Source organism: Tinamus guttatus, unplaced genomic scaffold, assembly GCF_059628265.1.
Source record: "Tinamus guttatus ecotype Peru unplaced genomic scaffold, ASM5962826v1 Tinamus_guttatus_pri_ptg000336l, whole genome shotgun sequence".
NCBI lineage: Eukaryota > Metazoa > Chordata > Aves > Tinamiformes > Tinamidae > Tinamus > Tinamus guttatus.
Genome location: NW_028288870.1, coordinates 1 through 10,840, shown reverse-complemented (window position 1 = coordinate 10,840; position 10,840 = coordinate 1).

Genomic DNA, 10,840 nt, shown 5'->3' with positions numbered 1-10,840 from the left:
AGCTTTGCTGCTGCCAAGGCACCGAGCGGTAGCAGCGCAGGCTGCTTCAGTCTGCTCTGCCCTTGGCTTTTACCGCCCGCTGTTGTTAGAATCTCCTGCTCTCCTCTCCCGCTATAACACACTGATTTTGTTACGAAGGGCATGCTTTTCAAATACGGCTCTCACAGGACTGCAGAAGCTTATTTTGCACGTGAATTGTTTTTGTTTGCAGTCACCAGCTTTCTGGCAGTGCTGCAACTGCATCCCCAAAGTGGCCAGACAAAACAGGCCCCGAATTGCACACTTAAAGCCTCGTTGCTCCCTTAGAGTTTGTGTTGTGCACGAGGTATGGTGTCTGTGGCTGCAGGTAGCAGTGAACGTGCTTTTTCTATGTAAATCATACAGATATGTCCAAGTAGGCTAATATGAAACTAAAGAAATGCATCCTCTCAGTGCATGAGCTGAGACTGCAGCCATTCCTTTACCTCAGACACAAGCAGTTCAGTTCGCCCTAGTGTGTCCCTCTTCCTCTGCCTTGTTGGTTTTTGTGCACCTGGGATGTAGTCTTAACAACTCTTTCTTGGATTTATTAAATGTTTAAGTGATACACTCTGTCCCTGGAAAGGTGATGGAGCAGCTCATCCTAGAGACCATCTCTAGGTATGTGAAGGAAAAGAAGGCGATCGGGAGTAGTCAGCATGGATTCACCAAGGGGAAGTCGTGCCTGGCGAACCTGATAGCCTTCTACGATGAGGTGAGCGGCTGGATGGACGATGGGAAAGCTGTGGATGTTATCTACCTTGACTTCAGCAAGGCTTTCGACACAGTCTTCCGTAATATCCTCATAGGAAAGCTTAGGACATGTGGACTGGATAAGTGGACTGTGAAGTGGATTGAGGACTGGCTGGATGGCACAGCCCAGAGGCTGGTGATAAATGGGGCTCAGTCTGCTTGGAGGCCTGTGGCCAGTGGTGTCCCACAGGGGTCAGTACTGGGCCCAGTACTGTTCAACTTGTTCATCAGTGACTTGGACACGGGCACAGAGTGCACCCTCAGCAAGTTTGCAGATGACACCAAACTGGGAGGAGGGGCCGACACTCTTGAGGGCTGTGCTGCCATTGAGGGAGACCTAGACAGGATGGAGAGTTGGACAGAGAGGAACCTCATGAGGTTCAACAAGGACACATTATTCCTGGGGAGGAATAACCTCAGGTACCAGTACAGATTTAGGGGTTGACCTGCTGGAAAGCAGCTCCGTGGAGAGGGATTTGGGAGTCCTGGTTGACAACAAGTTAACCATGAGCCAACAATGTGCGCTTGTGGCCAGGAAGGCCAATGGGATCCTGGCCTGTATCAGAAGGAGTGTTGCCAGCAGGTTGAGGGAGGGGATCCTCCCCCTCTACTCAGCTCTGGTGAGGCCACACCTGGAATATTGGGTGCAGTTCTGGGCTGCCCAGTACAAGAAGGACATGGAGCTTCTACAGAGGGTCCAGCGTAGGGCCATGAAGATTGATAAGAGACTGGAGCATCTATCATATGAGGAAAGACTAAGCGAGCTGGGCCTGTTTAGCCTGGAGAAAAGAAGGCTGAGAGGAGATTTGATCAACATGTTCAAGTACCTGAGGGGTGATTGTAGGCAGGATGGGGCCAGGCTCTTCTCTGTGGTGGCCAGTGATAGGACAAGGGGTAATGGGTGTAAGTTGAAACATAGGAAGTTTAATCTCCATATAAGGAAGAACTCCTTTCCTCTGAGGGTGACAGAGCACTGGAACAGGCTGCCCAGAGAGGTTGTCAAGTCTCCTTCTCTGGAGATCTTCCAAACCTGCCTAGATGCCACCCTGTGCCATGTGCTCTAGGTGCCCCTGCTGGAGCAGGAGGGTTGGACTAGATGATCTCGAGAGGTCCCTTTCACCCTCAACCGTTCTGTGATTCTGTGATACCTCCTGTTCCCCATGTTTTGAGGGGAGCGAGACCACTTTAGACTGCTGCTGATAGCACCATGTTTCCAGAAGGATCTTGGAAGAGCACAGAAAGGCAATGCTCATATTTCAGGATTATAAACTGGGGCAGTGAATCACTCAAAGAGCTGCCTTTATAATTTTGAAATATTTACAGCAAGTGCATGAAAAGAAATCTCAGCCAGCCTAATAATGGAATCCTCCACCTGCCTATTTAAAAGTGATTAAGGGAGTGGACCTCTCATCTGCTGAGTGAGCACTGCTGTTAATGCAAAGCTGGGCAGATGTGCTTTAGACCTCTGAACAATTGCATCTATTCTTTGTCATCCTGCAAACAAACAATAAAAGTGTTTTTTTTTTTTTTTCCCCCACTCGTGTGGTGCATGGCAGTGCTGTCGGTGTTGATTACCAGCAGATTTTGCCGCTGTTGCCAGGATGATGGTGTTTGTGTGATGCTCGATTCAGCTGTAAGCTTTGTTCATTCAGGGCAAGGAGGGAGGTTTCTGCTAAGGCGGCTGCTGGTGCAATTGGGCTCATGGTCTGCATGTGTCAGGGAAATGTCTGTTAATTGTGAAACTCGGCTAACTTATTTAGTAGCGTTTTTTTCCACTGTGTTTATCATCACACACAAACTTCAGGGATGTCAAAAGAGGTGGGAATTTGGCATCTTTCAAGGGCATTAAGTCGACAGCCCTGGAAACTGAAACCCCACGCCTCTGGGTGTGGGCTGTAGAGATGCAGCGTTATCCCACCCTGCAGAGCCCGGCGCGGGCTGTGGAGATGCAGCGCTATCCCACGCCGCAGAGATGCAGCGCTATCCCACGCCGCAGAGGTGCAGCGCTATCCCACGCCGCAGAGGTGCAGCGCTATCCCACCCTGCAGAGCCCGTCGCGGGCTGCAGAGGTGCAGCGCTATCCCACGCCGCAGAGGTGCAGCGCTATCCCACGCTGCGGAGCCTGGTGTGGGCTGTGGAGATGCAGCGCTATCCCACGCCGCAGAGGTGCAGCGCTATCCCACCCTGCAGAGCCCGTCGCGGGCTGCAGAGGTGCAGCGCTATCCCACGCCGCAGAGGTGCAGCGCTATCCCACCCTGCAGAGCCCGTCGCGGGCTGTGGAGATGCAGCGCTATCCCACGCCGCAGAGGTGCAGCGCTATCCCACCCTGCAGAGCCCGTCGCGGGCTGTGGAGATGCAGCGCTATCCCACGCCGCAGAGGTGCAGCGCTATCCCACCCTGCAGAGCCCGTCGCGGGCTGCAGAGGTGCAGCGCTATCCCACACCGCAGAGGTGCAGCGCTATCCCACCCTGCAGAGCCCGTCGCGGGCTGTGGAGATGCAGCGCTATCCCACGCCGCAGAGGTGCAGCGCTATCCCACCCTGCAGAGCCCGTCGCGGGCTGCAGAGGTGCAGCGCTATCCCACACCGCAGAGGTGCAGCGCTATCCCACCCTGCAGAGCCCGTCGCGGGCTGTGGAGATGCAGCGCTATCCCACGCCGCAGAGGTGCAGCGCTATCCCACCCTGCAGAGCCCGTCGCGGGCTGTGGAGATGCAGCGCTATCCCACGCCGCAGAGGTGCAGCGCTATCCCACCCTGCAGAGCCCGTCGCGGGCTGCAGAGGTGCAGCGCTATCCCACGCCGCAGAGGTGCAGCGCTATCCCACCCTGCAGAGCCTGGTGTGGGCTGTGGAGACGCAGCGCTATCCCACGCCGCAGAGGTGCAGCGCTATCCCACGCCGCAGAGGTGCAGCGCTATCCCACACCGCAGAGGTGCAGCGCTATCCCACCCTGCAGAGCCTGGTGTGGGCTGTGGAGACGCAGCGCTATCCCACACCGCAGAGGTGCAGCGCTATCCCACGCCGCGGAGCCCTGTGTGGGCTGCAGCCACAGCAGCGGTTCCACTGTGGGCTCCCACAGCACTTTAAACCAGCCGTCCTTGCCAGGGTGGTGGTTCCCCAAAGGGCACCTCTTCACTGGGGTGCCCACACGGGCTGCCCGTCCCTGGGGCAGGCGCGTGAGCTGCTGTGAAGGGCTGGTGAGCGGCTCTCCCAGATGGAGTGTCGGAGGTTTTTGTGATGCTTAGCAGCCTTATCCTGCCCATCTGCAGGTGAGGGGAAGGAGTGGGTGGAAGGACGGGAAGACGCAGACTCTCCCTACCGTGCTGGTTGCGCAGCGGGGCAGGGCTGGGAAGCAGGGGAGCCAGGTCTGTCATCCTCCGCCTTCCACCCGCTGCTGCTGAGCCCTGTCTGCTTCCTTCTTCCCGCTGGCCAGAGGCTTCTCTTGAACCCCAAGAGGCCAAAAACGCCCTCGATTCGCCCATCACTATTAGATAAAAACAAACACCTCCCAAGGTACCTGGAAGGTGTAATGTTTCTTAACCCCATGTTCATAGCCCAGTCTAGAATCGTTGGGAGTGCAGAGGGAAGCTGTTTCTGGAAAGCTACTGCAAAGCTGCCTAATTCGTAGGGTTTTGCCTTTCAAAGCTATTGGTGCTGGAGGCTGTCAAAAAAACTTATGAATAATAAAGACAAAGTGCTCCTCACACGAAGCAATTTATTTTTAATGAAACAAGGAGACCCAACTGAAAGTCTCGGGAATAGCTGAGAAATATCTTGAGCCCATTAAAGCTACTCCAATCTGCTCCTTTCTTCTGGCTTTCAGAGTCAAGCTCCCAGGGTTGAGCACTGGGCTTGGGCTGTAACTCAGTATGTTCATCAGGGTCCTGAGGGTTTGTCCCTGCTGGGCCAAGAACTGTCTCATGCTTCCTGGTGGTTTCAGCCCAGCTGTGCTGGTTCTGGAGGAGATTGCTCAAATATTTTCTTGACTGACCATTTTTGGAGAGGAAAGCAGCGTGTGATCTCTGTGCGCTCAGGGAGCGTGCCTGATGCTGTGGTTTGCAAAACTCCCAGAAGTATGCCTGACAGCCTTCAACTTCAATAAGGTATTTGTTAACATGGGTCCAGCTTGACCTGGCACGCGAACTGAGAATAATCTCAATTACTGAGAAGATTGTGTTCTTGCAAAGTAACTTCTGTAAGTAAACCTAGATATTTCAACCGAGATATGAATGATCTTAGAGCTGTCAATGTGAGAAGTGGGTAGAGCATTTAATTACAGTGTTCACAAGAGAAAATGCTTCTCAGAGTTTCAGAAAAAATGAGCTCAGATTAATTCAGACAGCTTTTTTGAAACCCTTATATAACATGGAAGGAATTCCACCTAAGGAATATTGATAGTAAAATGTGGAGTTTCTTCATCATTTATTGTTATCGCTGTAAAAAGGGGCCCGCAAAGGCTTTCCTCTAAAAACAAAGTCTCGCTTTCCTCTGCGTGGATGAGGAAAGCCTTTGCGGGCCCCTCGGATTGTGCAGAACTTAAATGAGTGCCAGCTCGGCCTGTGTTGCTGCTGGCTGGGAGCGAGCGTGGCTGGACCCCGCTCATTACCGCGCTGAGCTGAGCCGCTGGCAGCACCTCGTTTCCCTCCTGCCCTAGCTCAGTGTGTGCAGCGCTCTGCTCTGCACAGAGCACTGATCCTGCCCTGCCCCTTCCCGCCCCAAATTGGGTCTGCAGCTGGAGAACTCGTTTTTCTGGTACTGCGGATTAAGAGCTCTAAGCGGAAGCATCATGAAAGAGGGTTTTTGTACTATTATCAAAAGTTCCTTCAGAAGTGACTTGCAATTTTGAGTTACGCTAATGAATTAACCCAAACTATCCAAGCTCAGACCACAATAATAATGTGTCAGGAGAATAACTACCATGGTTCAGTTTGCTGTATTTTAATGAACTAACTCGCTGTTGAAGGCGCGTCCCGCAATCCACTGTTTTTGCCACCCAGCGCTGCTTTAACCTCATGCATGAGTTTCACCCACGTTGAGTTGAAACATGATGTGAGTGGATGCTAATGTCTGTGGGTCAGACCTGAATAATAAAGATGATGAAGACTACAGGCAATGTTTTGTCTGTGTTTTATTTACTAATTAAACCTCAGAAATGAAATTTGGGAGTAATATAAAACCTGAGCTTTTACATCCTGTTCCTGAGGCAAGGTATTTCTGTCTTCAGAGGTATTTCTGTCTTCAGAGGAAAGGAATTGGTTTTACCTGATTCTACAGGAACATCCTATCTCGTTGATTTATGGATTTGATTGTGACAGCAAGTGAACATCCAAATTGTTCCTTAAACTGATCTTAATTATCTGTTATGTGTAGATGTAATGACAGTGGTTTGTCAAGCTCACGGTAGGAGTTATTAGGGCTAGAATGCAGATACTTATGTTTCTTTTTCATAATAGCTATTTCAGGAACACTGAGTAATACTGCCTTCAAGTATTTCTGGCCTTCTCCTGGGCTTCCCAGTTTCTCTCCCTCGCTGTAGAGACGACCCATTTTTTCTCATAGGTTGGCCAAGCTTCTGTAGACTTAAGCTCATGTCAGTGGCATTTTAACTTATGGAAGCTTTCTCTGCAGGTGTCAAAAAAGGCAGACTGGCTTTGGGGTAATCTGTCTGGGGAGTTTCTTTAAAGAGAAGTTAAGAGTTTGAGCAAATTCACTTCCAGCGTCTGCTGAGACTGGTGGGAAGCAAGATGCGGAGAATAGCAGAGATTCCAGGAAATCCTCCAGGTGATACTTCCTTCACTTCTGAGCTGTAAAAGTCAGTTAGCTGAAGGCTTTTTACTTTGCTAGGGCTAATGTCTGTAGACCTAGCTGCAGGGAAAGCAGGAGTTTCCCATTGGGAATGGCCACCTAGAGCTAAGCCAAGGTGGCCGACATAGCAATCCCTTATTTCCCTTTGCTGCTGACCTCTGCTTGTTGGGATTAAGTTAAATTTTACAACTGCAGGAGCAGGTTGTGGATATACAGTTGTTCCTTAATGCTAGTGAAAGGCTTTCAGGAGTGTGTGTGTGTTGGAGGCCCGGTTTACAACTGACTTGGAAGAGGAAGTGAAGAGTTGGAGAGGTTTAGAGAGTCACCAGCAACCCAGAACTTTAACAGCTCACGAGAAATGCTCGAGGTACTGGAAGTCCTGTGCTCAGTGAGGCACTTCAACTCAGCTCGTAATACAAAGAGCAGATGATCAGCAACCAGGCTTTATTTTGCTTGGGATAGGAAGATGAGGAAGTGGGGTGAAAAAGCAGCATCCTTTCAAAAGTAATACTTACGTGGTATGAGAAGACTCCGATTTGGGAATACTATGGTAGTGCCAATGTCTTGGGCTAAGATTGTCCAACTAGATAAGTCCCGAGGAGAGTCCTGTTTTCAAACAGTTAAATAACTCCATTTTAAAGCATCGTTTTAAAGGTGCTCAAAGGCTTAGTTTTTCCATTCTTGAAATCCATCTCTTTCAGCTTCATTTTAGACTCCTGCCCAATCAAGGTTTATTATGGAAGTGCTGACAGAACTCAGTTCGCGCTCTTGTAAGTAAGTGTACAAAACTATCTTGTTTCCCAATTCTGCTCCGGGAAGCGTTTCAGAAGGCTGTCTTGAAAATGCAGGTTTATCCAGTTCTCTGCCCTTGACGTGAGGAGTCATCCTTCCGTGCAGCCAGTTGTGCTGCTTGCCTTTTTCTCTCTCTCTTTTAGAGGGTTTCACATTGCCTGTGTGCTGACTAACACAGTGATAAAAGTTTCAGTGCCGAGGTCTGGCTCGTGTGCTGAGACGCTGTGAATGAGATCAAATGTGTCTGAGCTGGTTTTTGAAGATGGAGATGGGATGTCAGTTGGTGCTTGTGGGTTTTTTTAACCTCCCAGTGCAGCAGTGACAGTATGGGGGAGAAGAAGCTGCTGAACTTTGCCTTTCAATCCTCTGTCATTGTAACTGCTGCTGTTTCCTCAAGAAATGCTGAATGAGGAGCACAGGCTCCATCTTGGGTGTGCAGTTCGCACGTGCTTGCACATGGAAGATGCAGTTTACACAGTTTATGTGTGTTCCAGTTTGCTAGCAGGAAATACCACACGACTGCCTTGCTCTTTCTGACTCCCCCAGCTGAGGAAGATAGAAAGTTAGTAATAAATCCTTTTTGAGCCAGCTAGCTCCAGCTCTTGTGTTTTAGTTGCAGTCTGAACTACAAAATAAAAAAGAAAGGGGATGAAGAAAAAAAAGCAGATGGCCGTGGCCATCTGTAAACCAGAAAAGGGCAGTAACAACCAGCTGCTGAGCGAGGTATTGGCAGTAAAGCTGAGCTGCAGGCGAAGCAGCTTGTGCCTGTCCCTGTGCCTGGGCTATCAGCATTTTGGGATGCTCTTACATCCCTGGTCAGTTTTTTTTTGGAAATACTGTATAACATATTTATGTACTGTATGGTGGGTTTTTCTGTCACAAAGTAATTCTGTAGTTTAAGCAACAAAATGGGTGGCAAATGTTTATGGAGTCTCTGTTGGCTTTCTGTTGCTATGAGGCACCTGGATCGCTGCTGTAACCCAACAGTGGGCGGCAGATGCTCAGGGTCAGTGAGGACTACAGAGAAGCTGGACTTTTCACTACAACATGTTTAACGTAAATCTTTCTAGTCAATTGAAAACTATTAATGATGCTACAGAATGTAGTAATGTAATGATGTAATGTAGTAATGTAAAGATGTACAGAAAAACAGTGCTATGAAGGTGATCCTCCTACCAGTGTGGTGCTCATGGATGACTCCTGTTTCTGTCAGGCTTTTGTTTAATCACTGCCCTCGGAGATTTCACTCTTTTGCAGTATCTGCATAATGAACACTGTCCCGAGACTGAGTATGGCTGTGTTGCCTTTTCCCCTCCTGTGAAATGAAAACAGCATCTCCATGATTAGAGTGTCCTGGAGCTCTGAGCCTGGGCCCCTGCATTCCCAGGGACGCACTTGTTCATCCTGCAAACTGGACCTGCTGTAGCTTGGCTGCAAATAGTTCACTTTGTGAATAGTGGCACTGCCACTAGCCCTCGTGCTCGGTCACTTCTCCGTGGCCACAGGGCATCGTGCGGGACCTGCTTGCTCGGTGGCCCCTCTGAGCCAGGGTGAAGGTGCAGTGAGGAAGGAGGCCAGGAGTGGGCGAGTGAGCGAGGCTCGTGATGAAGCCCAAGGGGGTGCAGGTAGAGTGCACCACGGGGAGGCGAATACCTGACTTGGTGAAAGCGCATTTTCAAAGTAACTGCCTTTTGTGGAACTGGTCATTAGAAAAACAGGTATTGATTAACAGCCTGTCGTCAGAGACCTGCACTGCCCAGACTGCCTTTATTGCATTTGTTCATGAAGTTATTGCGTCTTAGAGTAATTGGTGATAGGAAGTCTCGTGTCTTGTCACATTTACAGGAGCAATTTCTTGCTCCCCTCTCGGGGAAGGGGAGCCTGCTTTGTTAGGACCTGCTGACAATAATGCTTAAAATTATTAGTGAGAACTTTCCTGTCTGACTATAATGTTTCTGGCTAAATAGGCAGTATTGAATATTACTCTAAAAAAAACAGCCAGACAGTGAGGTTTAAATTACCAAATTTAAGCCTCACTTAAGCCATTTGGCTTATGACCAAACAGTGCATCTACTTCCCACTCTCTGTGCATTTTTTTTCCTTTACTTTGGTCCTGATTTATTTGGTTGACCTTTTGTTTTTAAGTTCTATGTATTTCAACTGTGTTAATTATGTTATCTGGAGGCTATTTATGTGTAATGTGTATGTACCACAAAATGGCAATTACGCTTGTTTATAGCTGGTGCTTGTTTTGTGTTTCATCCTTGTTTCCCAAATAATGGGTCCTACTAGTGGAAAGTTTGAGTAGGAAGGTGCTCTTCAATCAGCACTGCTGATACTTACAGGTATTAAAAATCTAATGGGAGCTTGTTTTCCTGGTCTGTAACAACTACGGTTGTGCAACTTAAAGTGCTGACGCCACCTGCCAAATACCTTTACTCTGTGCTGCTTAAAAGTACTGCAGTAATGGACTGTATTTTACATTTTTCTTTTTAAGATGAAAGTAAATAACGAATGAGGAAAATAAGTTTGTGCATGCCTTCAGGATTAACTTGGGCTTCCTACTGAAAGTTCAGTTCATTCGTTGTGGATTTCACTCGCTGATGAGCACGTGAAGCCTTGAGGCGTATCGTGATGGGCCTTTCCTCTCGTTTCTGACGCTATGTTTGTCAGTGATGGGCCCTGCCTCCCGCTTCCCCCGCGCTGTCCTTGCTACGAGCTGGTTGGGCCGGTGCCTGGTCTTAGCGGCTTGGGTGCTGGCGCTTGTCGCGTGGGTCTGGTTTGGCGGAGTGCTGGGGCAGCGCCTCGCGCTGGCCTGACAGACCTGACCTTCTGGGGGACTTCTTAAAGTCAGCTGGTATGAGTCAGCTGAGGCACTTTCCCCATAGATCTCTCAGTTAAGGCCGACGCTGAGGTAGCGTTTCTAAGCCTGGCCTCCATGGCAAAGCAGGAAGCAAAGCTATAGGGAAGGGCTTAGGGGAAAAAATGGCTTTTTGTCTTGTGGAGAAGTCTCTCTGCTTGGATCTGCCCTTGTACAGCTGGGCTCACAGCCCTCACCGCCGTGTTAAGGTAGAGGAAGGGCCATCCTTCCCAAACAGTGACACATCTGAGCAGATGAGTAAGGTAGTAAATTTGACCTCTAGTTTTCAGACTTGGAGCACTTCTTTTTCTTTCTTTCTTTTGATAACAGCCTGAAAATAATCTATTCCAAACTTTTCTGGGTCTCTCCAACTTTATTATTGAACTGAACTGCATTTTGTAATTAGTGGTCTCTTTTTTTCTTGAAAGCAAATAGATGTATACGTCCATTCTGTGCACACATTACAGAGATTGAGAAGGCTTCTACACGCAGATCACTGTGCTACTCAAAGGTGCCTTGAAGAAATTGCTGCTGTAAGTTTTTGGGTTTTAGTCAGTCTTTTTAATCTGTTCATCTTCTCAGTTAATCAATGTGTCTACAGATATCCCATTTCCAT